This window comes from Camelus ferus, chromosome X (assembly GCF_009834535.1).
Source record: "Camelus ferus isolate YT-003-E chromosome X, BCGSAC_Cfer_1.0, whole genome shotgun sequence".
Classification (NCBI taxonomy): Eukaryota; Metazoa; Chordata; class Mammalia; order Artiodactyla; family Camelidae; genus Camelus; species Camelus ferus.
Genome location: NC_045732.1, coordinates 19,425,438 through 19,440,136, shown reverse-complemented (window position 1 = coordinate 19,440,136; position 14,699 = coordinate 19,425,438). Strand labels below are relative to the sequence as shown.

Below are 14,699 nucleotides of genomic sequence, written 5' to 3'. Positions count from 1 at the left end.
AACATCTGATTCTATGTCTAGTTTGGATGTATTGTCTTTTCTGAGTGTTGTTTTTTCTTTGCCTTTTCTTATGCCTTGTGGTTTTTTTTGTTGTTGCAAGCCTAACTTATTTTGTAGAACAGTAGAGAGTGACATGCACAATTTTTGTGTCTGTAAATGGGCACACCTTCCTTGTGCTTGGCCTTTAGTTCAGGGATTTGAGTTAATCTAGTTTGGAGTTGGGCTGGGTTTAAGTTTGGTTGTTGCTATGGTTACCCTCAGGTACCTCAGGCTTCAGATTCTCATAGAGATAGCTTGTGATTAGGGTGGGAATTGGTTTCTTTTATTCTGAGTGTCAGGTCTTCCTTTAGGACTGTGACTTAGAAAGAGTCTCCTTACATGCTCTTGGTCTTCTCTTGTCCCTCTGCCAGTATTATTCTGCTGTTTACTTGTTGTTGGAAGTAGGTTAGCTTAGAGGTGAGGAGTGATGGTGAGGTGTGGTCTTTTGTTCTGATTAAACCTCAGGTTTAGGCCTGCATCAACATCCCAAGGTCTTGCCCCTCCCCTACCTATTGTGGGCTCAGTGTGGAATCCTGCCCCTCTCCTGGAGTAGGGCACCCACCCCTTCCCCCAGCTGCAGTGAGTTTTCACCAGTGCTTTAAGGGTAGAAGGACATACTGGCCTTCCTTTCACAGATGAAGGTTTTTCCTCTAGCAGAGATAGGGAGGGAATGATCTGGGTGTACATAGCTGCAGTTCCCTTCCCCCAGGTCTGCATCACAATGGGCTCCTCAGGGCTCTTCCCTCTCGGTGAGTGCTTGGTGGGGTTGGTGGAGGAAGATCCTGTAGAAGGCTGGTGTCTCCTCAATTTCTGTGACCACCATTGGTTTCACACTGTTTCTTCAGCAAGCCACATCAATTTTTATCAATTTGCATTTATTCTAGCTGAACTCCTCTTGTCAGTGGCCAGTTGCAGTCTACCGCAGGTGAGCACAAGGTTGTCTCCTCTCTTTGCAGGCCCTGTCTCTCTGAAGATTTTGAGTCAACTGGTTGTTCTATGATGGGTTTCAAAAAAGGCATGAATTTGAAATTAGTCCAGCTCTTTTTCATTGTGTTCCTTCCAGCTTTCTTATTCCGGGGGGGAAGACAGAAGTTTAGTTATCCTTAAAATTTTAACATGCTCATTTAACTAAGTCAGAGATTAATTATTCCTGTCCTCCCAAATAAGAGAGAGGCTCTTCCATTTTCGTTATTTATGTTTTGGTTTTGCCTTGTTGAATCCACCTTATGCCTATAAAGTATTGAATATTTACTCATCAACATGTTTTCCAAATTTCTTTGCTCATCATTCTTTATTTACCCCATTTCTTCCTTTTGAATTTAGTTTCTGTCTTTATAAAGAATGTTTTTTAGTTCTTTTACTAAAGGCTTATTAGTTGTGAACTTGGTCTTGGTGTTTCTGCAAGTGTCTTTACTTCATTTTTTCTCTTGAATGGTTGTTGAGCTAGGTTTAGAATCTATGTTCATTGACAGTTATTTTCCCTCAGCACATTGATAATGTTCTGCGGTTTTTTTTTTTTTTTTTTAAATGTAAGAGACCTATACTATTACTCAACCTCTACTGGAAGGTTGGCAGCCCTGAGAACTCCTTTGTTCTGCAGTTTGACAGGTCTTGTTTGTTAACGAATCCTTTAGTCAGTTCAGGTGTGATTTCTTTGTAGGTAAGTAATTATCTTTTCTCTTAGGCTACCTTTAAGATTTTTTTGTCTTCTTTTTGATCTTTTGCAGTTTCTTTGTGATATCACTAGATGTAGATTTGTTTTTATGTATCCTGCTTTTTATTTGGTGTAAACCATGAGGCTGAAGACTCTTGACACCTTCAGATGTGGAAAAAATTTGAGCTGTTATGTTATCTTTTTAAATAATGCTTCTTGATTTTCCATTTCTGGAACGATTATTTAGATATATGTTGAAGTATTTCATTGTGTCCTCCTTGTTGCTTAAATTTTAAAAAATATTTTCCATTTTTACTTCTGGGTAATTTCCTGACTCCTATCTTACAGTTCACTAATTTCTGTTTAGCTGTGTCTGATCTTTTGGTTAATCCATTTTTGGAGAATTTTCACTGAAAACATTTGACTATGTTTTTAAATGTAAAAATGTGTTTTCTTTCAAATCTGCTTTTTAATTTTCACGAGGACATTTTCTTGTCTTTTCTTTGGACATTTAAAAATATAGTTATGTTTGTCTTCTTTGGATTGTTTTCTTAGCTGTTGTTCTTGAGTAATGAAATCTCCCATTTGTCTTGCTTCCAAGTTTTACTTGTTTCTTTGTGTGGTTTGCAACGTGTGACAGTTTGGGAATGGCCTGTACTTGGGTTGTGGGATACTCTTTTGGGTAGCATTTGTCTCTGATGGACCCTTGGATTCACTGCTCATGGAGAGTTTTGATCTATTCGCAGATGATGGATTTCTGACATCTGGAGAATGATGTGAATTTGGACTTCATATCTGCGGTAGAGCAAAGACTTGGATTTTCCCTTTTGCTTTGGTCATTTTGGTCACTCCTGCTCAAAGCCCTGGGCTGCAGTGTGTAGCTTTTCTTTTTTCTTATTCACCCAAGGACAACTCTTTGTATCTCATAGCTTTCTGTTGGTGGTTCACTTTTGGCTTCTTTCTCATGCACAGACTTGAGGTATCTCCAGTTTCCTGGTCTCATAATCATCTGAGTTTGCAGCCCTTGGTTTAGAGGGCAGGAGTGAGTAGATCCTTTGTCTTGTGAAGAATCTCATTTAATAAGCTCTTGTCTTTGCAACCACTCCTTTTATTCTAGTCTTCCTGACTGTTGATCAGGAAGTAGTTCATCCAGTTAAGAACCAGGAAGTAGTTGCAACCACAGGCATCCTCTAACTTGAACAGATTATTTACCAAAAGTTCATTTAGATGTCAGTTTTGTTGAACACAGTTCCTATTATCTGATAAGAACCATGTTGTTTTTAAAAAATGGGTTAGTTTCCTGGGTACCTCTCAGGAGTCTAGTCTTTTCATTATGCAGTTTGAAATTCATATAGACTTGTGAGCTCTTTGGGACTGTAATCAGTACGTAGGTGATTTCTGTGGGGAGGTGCATTTTAACATTCTCAGTGAGAGAAGGGAGTATGTGGTTTCCAGCCTCAGTTGGTCTTCATTGGGGTGACCTGCTAGGACCAGTCCTTGTTACAAACCCTAGCCACTGTTCTCAAGCCTGCCGCTAGGTCATCACCACGCATACTCAGCACACAATCTTGCCTCCACTCCATTGAGAATATTAAGGGCCTTCTGGCTGATTTTTTCCAGTTTCTGGCACCATCAGTCCCTTTCTCCCCAGAGCTGCCCTTTCCCCTGTCTCAAGGACGAGGTGCTTCTGCTGCTGTTTGAGGCCAGTTCCTTGCCCGGTGCCTTTAGCATCAGTGCTGCTGCTTTGGAAGTCTTTTTTCATCAGTTATTTATTCCCCTTCTTCCTCCCTATCCTGTATCCACTAGTTCTCAACTAGGGGCAGTTTTGCCCCCAACAGGACACTTAGCAATGTCTGGAAACATTTTTCTTTGTCATAACTGGGGCAATGGTGTATATGCTACTGGCTCCTGGTGGGTAGAGGCCAGGGGTGCTGCTAAACACTTTACAATGCACAGCACAGCCCCTGACAGCAAAAAATGACCTGGTCCAAAATGTCAGTAGTGCTGAGGTTCAGTGACCTTGCTCTATCCTTAGAGTCTCTCTTTTGTTTCCTTTGCTTTTATCTGCCCATTTTCTTATTCCTAAGGTTCTTGTCCTAGAAAACCTTCCCTGAACTAACTGTCCACTCCTCTCCTAGCTGCCTAACCTCCTTTTCCCCTTCTCATCTAAACATCTGAGTGGTCTATACATAGTGTACATAGTGTATCTACTTCTCACACTTCACTCTTGATCTCTGACTTCCCATTCTCATACTACTTAACTGTTTTTGCTGAGATTGCCTGTGACCTCTTGTATGTTGTGTTTAGTAGATTCATTCAGTCCTAATTTTACTTGACATTTCTGTTTCACCTGACACTGTTAGTCACTATCTCCTTGAAGCACTGTGTTTCCTTAGCACCCTTGTTCTCCATGTCCTTCTCATGCATTTCTTTCTGTGCATCATCTGTGGGCTTTTCTCAGTCCACTCACTCCTTACATGCTGCTGTCACCTGGGTTTTACTTCTTGGCCAGCTGTTTTCCTAGGTCATTGTCTCAGTTACACCCAGTATTTCAGTTCTGCATACATGCAGATGTTTTTCTAAATTTCTAAATTCTTTCCCAACTTTTCCCGACAAGCTTTCACACTTATTCTTAATAACCTGCTGGAAATGTACACCTGACTGTTTTGTAGGAACCTTATACTTAGCATGTCTAATATGAAGTACAGCATACTTTCCTCAAACTTGCTCTTTCTCCTTAATTGAAAAAAAAAATCTCTTAATGGTTCCACCATCCATCCAGGCTCCTAAGGTAGATAGTTGGGTCTTATCCAACTCAGACATACTATCTACAGTTGGTAGTGTGATATAAAATGTGATTTTGATCATAGAACGGATCTGCTTAAAAGCCTGCAGTGGTGCTCTCTTGCTGACAGAAGGAGAAAGGAGGAAGTCTGAATTCCTTTATTTGGTTCATCGATGAGGCTCTCCTTGGTATGTTCTCTGCCTGCCTACCTCTCCAGCCTCACATCTTTTCCCTGTTTGTCTCAAACACTGTGCTCTCCAGCATGTAGAATTCCCCAAATTCTGTTTGAAATATGGTGTCTTTGCTTATGCTGTCTCCTCTGCATGGAACACAGTGTTTACTGTAGAGTGTGGGTCGCTAGCTCTCTGGGTGGTGGGACTCCCTATTCCTCATGGAAGCTACAGTTTATTGACACCTTTCCCCCACTTCTCTGGCCTCAGTGTTATTCAGAAGTATTCCTTGTCAGAGCCATCATTTTGTAGAGCCAGGACTGGGTAGATGCTGGCATCAGTCCTGCTGAAAGAGGGTAGGGAGTGGACAGAGGTGAAGGTATTTCATAGCTCAATTATGTGGTTTACTATTAAGCCATTTCTTTTTTTAGTCCCTACTACCTGTAGTTTTATTATCTTTCAAGGGTTCTTTTGGAAAATATATCTTTTGGGGGGATCTCTTTTATTCACCTACATGAAGTTGTGGGTTCTTTAGCTCTGTTGAGTTTTGCCATCCATTCAATCTTAACCTGCTTCACAGCTCCTTGGAATTCCTTGCTGATCTGTCTTCTGGGAGCACCTCCTACATTCCCAAGGCTGCTCCAGGTTTACTTTTATATTTCTTTTGCTTATTGCAGTGGGTTTTAGTGTGGGAGGAAAGTTACATATGTGTGTTGTTTGGTCAGCCATTTTAATGTAGAACTAGTGTCCTGTGTCCCATGCAGCTTCTCCTTTTTCTCTATTGTAGCCATCAGGGCAAAGAATGTCTTTTCAAGTGAATCCTTGTGTACATCTTTGATCATTTTCTTAGGGCACTAGTCTCATATCCCCCTTGAGTACCACTGGGGGTGATAATAGGTGACACTGATGGGAATGTGCCACACCTGTGAACGGTGTAGAGGAAACACTGCTGCTTTGCCTAAAGGGAAAGTTGCCAGTTAAAATGTTTATTATTTTGGCCATTCTTGTCAGCATTATTGTTTTTTCTTAGATTAAAAAAATTACTTGTAAGGTTAAGGGGAAAGGGCAGGGAGGGGTAAATTAGGGGTTGGGGATTAACAGACACACATTACTGTATATAAAATAGATACACAAAGACCTACTGTATAGCACAGGGAACTATATTCAGTTTCTTGTAATAACATAATGGAAAAGAATCTGAAAAGAAAATATTTATATGTATGTATATATATAGCTGAATCACTTTGCTGTACACCTGAAACTAACATTGTAAATCAACTACACTTCAATAAAAACTTAAAAAAATTGCTTGTAAGGTTGAATATTTGTAAAAAAATTTTTGTTGGTCATTTGTATTTTTCTGTGTATATTTCCTTTTCATGTTAACAAAGTTTTTTTTTTTTTAATACTCTTACAGGGTTCACTTCATTCTTTCCCTTTAACATGCAATGAGCAAATGCTGCCAAATGTAAGGTCCATTGCTTATTTTTTTTTAGTCTGGATTTATTATGATCTGATTTTTGGAAAATGAAAATCCACTCCTGGTTTTATGGTTATTAATACTTCACAAGGTGGCTGTGAAAATTAAATGAGATAACATAGATGAAGTGCCCAACACAGTACTTGATACAAAACAGGCAGCAGTAAATATTAGTTCCTTTTGTGCATTCTTTCTCCTTTGCCAGATTATTAAAATAACTGCAGTACAACATACCTGAGTGAGAGGGAAAGAACAAAATAATCACATGTGTTTACTGAACCCTTGTTAAGTGAAGGGCAGTATGCCAAATGCCTTGAGGGATACAGAGATGTTTAAGGCTGCTTCCTGTCCAGGGATAAACATTAGCTTACTATATATATCTTTTCTAGGCTTTTTTTTTTTAACATGCTGTTCTGAAAACCTTTCAGTCTTTAAACTGTGTTATTTTATTTGAGCACAGACCACTTTAAAGGTTGGTGTGCCACATTTAATTCATTACCTTTCTATGAGAGTAGTTATTAGCTCAATTTTATAGATAGGGGCCTTGAAGGGTGATCTGCCCAGCTTCTGGCTGGGGTGAAAATAGGCTATATTGGGATGTAGAAGAATGCTAACCATTGTATTTCCAGCCTCAGTAGGTGCTGAATAAATATTTGTTGAATGCAATGAATCATCTTTTATTAAATGGTATGTTAAGCCCACTCCTAAATCACATTTCTGCTTCTTACTGTTTTACTTTCCCCTCTTTTATATTTTATGCTGTGAAAGTGGTTAAATAAGCTTTATAAAATTCAGTGGTTGGTACAGAAGACGTTGGAGGTTGGAAGACAAATGCTACACTGTTTTAGTCAAAATGAAAAAAGGCTTTGAGAGGAGGAGATTTTTGTGCTCATGCTGATTGTATTTGCCAATTTAATTTTTTGCCCTGGTGCTGATGCTTTGCAAGACCATCTTTCTGGTTCCTGTAACACAGCTGCAAAGGGTTTCCCAAGTTTGGGGCCAGGGAAAATGGCCCGATTTGTTGCACTCTAAGGATAACTCTGCTGTTAATAGGTTTTTCATATAATCTTTAGTAAAGAAGGAAGAATTAGCAATTATAATTAGGCTGTGGAGATTTGAGGGGGAAAGTTTTTAATGGATGAACTAGCAAATATACAAACTTTAATGGAATAAGTGATTAACATCTCAGAGTTTGCTCTGTATTTAGCTTTTTATAGTTGGTGGCTTGTGTAGTGAAATAAGTGTTCATAGTAAAAATGATAAGACCCCAGAAGGGGTTGGTGGTGGGACATCATGGACTTAGTGCAGAGAGCAGTATTAACACATCTCCTTCACTCTGCCTTGGAACACTCCATTTAGTCTTAAGCTTGCTAAATTCATTTGTTTTTACAAATTTTATGAGTAGTTAGATCTGTTCATCACATTTTTGGTTTTCCCACTCCATTTTTCTCCTCAAGATGCTTTCAGTGAGGCTTACAAACATCTATTGTCTTATAAAATAATGTCATAGGTAAAACTATTCCTTTGGGGATTGGAAAAAACCTTGGTTTGATTCTGGCCTGGACACTTATTTGCTGTGTGACCAGGGACAAGGTATTTAATAACTCCTGGACTGTTTTCTTATCTTTTAAAAATATTAGGGTTATAATATATGTAAGAATACTTAGCATCATGCCCAGTGTATGGAAGTGCCCCTAAAGCACTATTTCCAGCTGCGTGGCTTATCTGTTAACGATACAGCATAGTGGCTTAAGTATGGGGATTCTGGAACCTGACTGCCTGGGTTTGAATCCCAGTTTTGCCACTTGCTGGCTAGGGGACTAATTTCTCTTAGTCTCCTTATTGGTAAAACGAAGTTTCTGATAGAAAAGGATCATAAAGTATTCTTGTGAGGATTAAATATATTAATTTAAAGCAACTAGATCAGTGCTTAGCACAAAGTGCTATTGTGTTTTAGCTGTTATTATTTTACCACATTTCAAAACCCAGTATGCCACCAGATTTTATTTGAAATGTTTTGTTCTACTGGAAGCTTTTGTTTTTCTTATGATTTCAAGCTCCATGAGAGCAGGGTCTGGTCTGTTTTATTCACTACTGTATTGCTAACATCCTGTAGAGCAACTGACATAGAGTACTTATTCAGTAAATATTTGTGGAATGAATGAATTAATGCATGATAAATGTCCACTTTCCTTGAATTGTATTTGCCAGTATTCTAGTTCAAGTAGTTTTTTTCATTGTTAAGTCGTAAAAAAAAAAAAGCTGTAATTTGTAATAAATTTACAGGCTGAAATCCAAGTTTCTTAGCTTTGTTTTAAAAAACCTATGTAATCTAACTGTACTCAGGTTTTTTTCTCTTTTACAATGTGGAGTTTTAACCAAATATCCTTTTTCTATCTCAAGTGTATGATTCTCTGGAATGTGAATTAATTTACTGGATTGTTGGAATAGTGAAGTGGTAAACATGAAAGCACTTTGCAAATTATATATTATTATCATCATTATTTATAATAATCCTCAAGTGTTTTTTAGCCCAATTTTGCTGAAATATGCCCCCCCCATGTTTTGCTCACACAACTGAACTGTAACCCCACCCATTTTTCGAGACCTAGTTCAGATCCTCTTTCCTGTGTAAAGGTCTCCCCACCCTAAAATGAGCACTCTTTGAAGTTTTATAGCCATTGTGATTTGTATAGTTCATTTGGTAATCATAAATCTGAATTGTCTCATCTTGCCTATTGTCTTGATGTATTAACTAGGATCTTGAAATGTTTAACTCTTAATGAAACCAGTAAGTTTATTGGAAATTTATATTACTCTAAACTCTGGGCACAAAATTTTCATGTATTCCAGTTTTCACAATTGAGTTATAAGATGCTGTTAAAACATAAACTGAAGTGTATTAAAATTTTTGAGAGAAAAAAATCGACTTGAACCTGGACGGTGCCAAACTGGAAGTGATTAGGAGTGCTTGGCCGACAGGAGCTAGGGAAAAGTTTTATTTGTGGAAGATGTGGTGGCCAAGAAAAGAAATTATTTGATTGCCTGTAGTTTAAAGCCTAGTTGGCTGTTTGTGATTGGTTGTCCTTAGGTTTTGATAGATTTTGGTTTCCCTATGGATGCCACCAAGAGCTACCTCTGTTTAGTGGCCTCCTTGTTTCGTTAATTTAACGCTAAGAGCAAATATTATTGTGTACTTCCTGGTTTCATGAACGATTCCTTTATACATGGTAAAATGTGGCAGTGGGTGATTAGTTGATGTATCATTAATGTTAAAATCGAGTTGCAAATATTTTCCTCTTCAGAACCAATCTAACGTTTGTGATATCTGGATTTTTGTTAACATTGGTTCGTATTTATATTTTCCTCTTTAGTTTGTTTTCAAATATGTTGACTTATTTCCTGCTTCTGCACCACGGTAGAAATACTCTTTCCTTAAATTGTTTACCTTGGATTTTCATGGATCCTTTTGGACAACTATCATTTCTCTCACATGTTATCTTTGAAAAGATCTAGTTTTGCAGTGATCTACTGAGGTCATTATGTTTTACTTTTTGAGCATCAAGATCAGAAGAAAAACTATTAGAATGTTTATTATCCATTTTTTGAATGAATGAATTTGGTTTGTAAAAATGGTTTGACATTAAAATCAATAGCAGTCTAGCACCATTTGAGGCTATTTTGAAGAGGCAATTAACACTCTGGGGGATTTCTGAAGGAGGTGGCCTTAGTGCAGAGATGTGAGTAAGTGTTAGCAGGTTGTTTCTGGTGGAAACCCCCTTATTTGACGGATTGGAGTCAATAATTGGAAAGCTAATTTTAAAAATTACTGATATTCAGAGTAATAAGAATGCACATACAACAGAAATATTTTGCCATAAAGCATTTTCCTTGCTAGTATTTTGAGGTAGGGCCAAGGCCTTTTTTTGAGTATGGATCAGCTGACAGAAGTTCAGTGTCGTTTTCTTGTAAATTCATCCTATCTGTGCAGTAGGTCCAGTTTTGATTTCTTGAAAGTGGAGCAGTAATTTGGACAATTTATGAAACCATTTAGTGCAGAGTTGTGAATTTTAACAGATTTTTCGTCTTTTTAACATTATCTAATTCAGATCTAATTTGGCAGCCACATTTTTAAAGTGACTCATCAGTTATTGAATCTTGCCATAGCATCCAACCTAATTTTCACTGAACTGTCATTTTCTTTTAATTGGTTTACATACTGTTTAGTTGAAAACCATGTAATGGCTTTTACAAGAGGAGTTGACAAATAGTTTTTGGGAAGAGATGCAAGTGACTTGTGGATGATGGGCATGCAGCTCAATTTAAGGGAGCAGAAGTATCAAGTTAACTAAACAGTTACCTATTAGCCAAAAACTTTTGTACTGTTGGCATCAGCTGGTCTGTTTTACAGAAGTAATGAGGAGTTGGTAACTGTTAGATCTGTTAAGTGACATGCTGGTGGCCAATAGGGCTTGAGTACACAGTGCAAATGGATTTTTAAAATCCATTTTATACTTTTCAAAAAGTCCACTTTCCATGAATAACATGCTTTTTTTTTTTTTTTTAACAATATAACAGATAACTGAGTTACTCAGAGTGCCTGGAGAAAATCACTGTTCAAATAAGATGTCTGTGAAGCCTTTTCCCCAAGTACTTTCTTCCTTCTCCCAGACCTAGGTAGTTTCTACCTCTTCTGGGCATGTAGAGCACCTTGCATATACCTTTTTGCATTTCTCATATGTAGTTAATTCACCTACCTGTTCGCTTCTTCAATGAGCTCTTCCTCCAAGGAGCTTTTGTACACTATGTCTCATCATAGTTGGTGCCCAACAAATTGAATGAAAGAGAAGTTCTGGCCATTTAAACAGATGGCGCAACCCAGTCTTGCTGAGGTATAGTTTTCATTGATGAGCTGTAAGGAAAGAAGCCATCATTATCTATAAATAAAGTCCAGAAAATATTTTAGTATAATTATACTCAACTGAGTGTATCGTATTCCATATGTCCAAGATACTGTGTTATGTCTCCAAAAGTACTGAGTTTAATAATACGTGGTTCTTGTCTGTGAACATGTATCCTAATAGCACAATGGGAATATATGGAGAGGCAAAATTAATTAATGCCTGGAGGGATCTGCACCGTTTGAGAGTGGATAGGACCTGAACTGGACTTGGATGGTAACAATAATTAGGGCTTTTCGGCATGTATTTACAGCTTAATGGCATTTGATAGTCTGGATCTCCTTCAAGTTCTTCCCTTCTTTTCTGCCACACACTCCCAGTCCTCCTACTCCCATTTCCAGCCTTCTTCCTCTGCAGTGTATTTGTTTTCTTTAACGTTCTACCTTTGGTCACCTTCTCTTTCTGTCCTTGGTGTAATGCTTTATTGTTTTAACCCTAACCCTGAACTTCTGGAAACACGCTTTTCTCTCTCCTCCACATGCACAGCACTTCATCAGTGTCCCTCTTACAGCATTTATCGCTCGCTCTCTTTTTGCACTGTAGTTAACTCTACTGGACTGTAACTTCTGAGAGCAATTTTCATCTTTACATTTCTTAAAATATGTAGTATATAGTTTTGTAAGTAAAAAAGTGCCACGTATCTTTCTTTTAAATTTAGCTTCTTTCACCAAACTCATCTCCTCTTCCAAACTTTCCTTTTTCTGTTCACATTACTGGTGTTCTTCCCTTAATTCCACATTCTGGTTAGCAAGTTCTGCTGCTTCTGCCTTCAAAATATTCATAGCCACACCATTATTTCCACTTTCATGCCAATTAAAAAAAACAAATATTGAGTGTTATATTCTAAGTACTGTATAGGTGCTGGAAATAGAAATATTACGGATCCAGCCCCTTGTTCTTAGATTACCAGTGAGGGGGGGAGGGGAACACTTAATCTGGCACTTCATTGAGACCATGTTTATTGAACGCCTCTCTTTGTGCTCGATGCTGTTGTAGCAGACCCGTTATAGAGTGGTTGTCCACAGGCTGCTCACCTCCAGGGAGGAGAGGCCTAGAAAGCACAGTTACTGGATCGTCTCCATTATAAAGTGCATTTTCCTTCCCAGGCTTTAGCCTTGTTCCTTTTCCTTCTTCCTCCTTCCTCTTTTTCCTTCTCCCTCTTCCTTCGTCCTCTTCCTTTTGGTTCCTGCCCTGTAACTTGATTATGTTGAATGCTGTGTTCCTATTGCCTTTTGCTGTGGGAACTTGTGTTCTTTGCATGTCATTGATATCACTACTGTTTGAGGGCTTATACTGTGAAGTGTGTAGCAGAATAAAGAACAATTTGAAATGCTACTAGTTAAATTCAGCAAGTTTCAAACTGAGTTCTTGGTACCTGCAAGGTTCTGTCCTGGGCATCTCCATGTCCAAGACCAAAAAGAATGAGTCTTCTAACCTCATAATCCTAGTCTAATCGATATGGAGACATGTATAATGATACAAGGCCAAATATATTGTCACTAGAATTACAAATAAAGTGCTGTGGGGCTTCTGTATCACAGCATACATATCACATCTTATTTGTGTTGCAGAGAGGGGAAGGCACTCGTGTATGGCTTCATGTAGTGGGGTCAGGGTATGAGGTCAATCTTGAAAAAATTTCAGTTGCGGTGGTTGTATACACCAGGAGAAGAGAATTGCTTGATGAAGTCATGGAGCAGGAAAGTATTATCTTTACTAAGTGGTTTTCAGAGTGTGGTTCCCCAGACCAGCAGCATCAGCATCACCGGGAAACCTGTTAGAAATGCAAATCATTGGGCCGCATTCCAGACCTACTGAACCAGAAACTCTGTGAGTTGATCCCCAAAATCTGGATTTTAACAAGTTCTCTAGGTGGTTGTGATGTGCTGATGTTTAAGAGCCACTGGTCGACACTTGCTTGGTCAGAGAATAATCAGTTTCCCTTTGGTTGAAGAGTAAGGTTTAAGAAAAGCAATGATGAAAAAAGGGCAAGATTACAACAGGGACCTGCAACACTAGAGTGGGAGTATGTAGGGACTGGGGAACCATTTCAGTTACAGAAGGGACATTCTGGGGGCTTACTTTAGAAAGAGCAAGCTGACAGACTTTTTATAGGGTGAATTAAAACTAAAAGATCACTGGGAGTGGTGAGGCAAATTAGGGGAGGAGTAGCCTTGGGAATTGAAAAGAAACACCTACCAAGGAGCGGTATGGCTGGGGTGGCTAAGCTTTGACAGCCAGCTCGGTCAGTGTCCAGACAAAGGCAACTGCCTTAGAATAAGCTAAGGCTTTGCACTTGCTGTTGGGAGAACATGGTGGTGCCTCCTCACACAGCGCGGACAGAAGGTGGAGATGCCACATAGTACGGGAAATGGGATGGGGGGAAGATCATTTTTTCTAAAAATAAGAATAGCTTCTCCAGAATGATGCAAGCTTGTAAGAAATTCAGACACTCAAGGGAAGGTGAAGAAAGTAAGATCACCTCAAATCCCACTTTCCAGTGAAAAGCAATAATGTATTTTTCCTTTTAAATATTTGGGTATCTGTTTATTTAAACTCAATGTTGTATACATAGAATTATATAATTCTAAAAACAAAATTCCTTAGATAAATTGATCTTGAACACCTGTCAGTATTTTACACATGAAAGAGTATGCAGGTCAGCATGTGTTTGGAAATTAATGGATTTTATATTTGGGAAACAGAAGGTTTTTATATAAGCAGCTAATTGGTCAAGAGTGCAGTTCATTTCACATGGTCATGAAAACATCCTGTGTGTATCAGTTGTTACAGAGAAAATCTGGGGCAAAACAGTTTCAGATGCCTGGTATGCTAACATTAGTCTAGGGGAGAGGAACTCCAACTATATTAAAAATGAAAAAGATGAAGCATTGTGGCATTTATTAGAATTACAAGGTTATTCTGGTGTCTTATAAGAACCAGTTAATGTTGGACATAAAGCTGTCTTATACATAGGCCAATACCAAGTTCAAAATTCTCCTCTTAAACAGGAAGTTAACTACCAGTGAATTTCTTTCTTTTTTTTTAAACCAGTGAATTTCTTGAGTGACAAGTAAAGATGTAGAATACGGTTTGCTTGTTTCTTAGTTTTGTGAAAAAGTTTTTTTTTTCATTGACAAAATATACCATGTTATGATTTTTTTACATAAAATATTATGGCCATTTTTCTGTATTAGTAAATATAGTCAAGTACTTTTAATAGTGGCATGATTTTCCATTTATATGATGTGACTTCACTTATTTTATCAGTCCTACATTGACTAGTATTATGCTGTTTTTTTTTTTTTAATTGTTTATTACTATGAATAGCTCTGCAGTATCCATCTTTGTCCATTTGTCAGTGGTTTCCTTAGCCTAAGTCTCCTTGAAGTAGGATGGAATTTTGAATCAAATGGTGCGCATACATTTAAAATGTCTGGGGAGAGTATAACTGAATTGGTAGAGTCTGTGCTCCGCATTCTAGGTTCAATCCCCAGTACCTCCCTTTAAAAAAATAAATAAATAAACCTAATTGCCAGCCCAAAACAAAAAATGTTGATACCTGTTGCCAGATTATCCTCCAGAGACTTTTATATTCCTACCTACTGTG

The 14,699-nt window shown here is 38.2% G+C and overlaps 1 protein-coding gene and 1 non-coding gene across 2 annotated transcripts in view; one reads left to right on the top strand and one right to left on the bottom strand.

Annotated features, from left to right (window-relative positions):
* The window catches only part of CDKL5 (cyclin dependent kinase like 5), a 124,918-nt gene that overhangs the window by 10,866 nt on the left and 99,353 nt on the right, over positions 1–14,699 (top strand). The window lies entirely within an intron of this gene.
* Positions 1,565–1,647, bottom strand: LOC116662319. The gene has a single exon (XR_004318357.1). It is a non-coding gene; the product is annotated as a small nucleolar RNA U109 (small nucleolar RNA).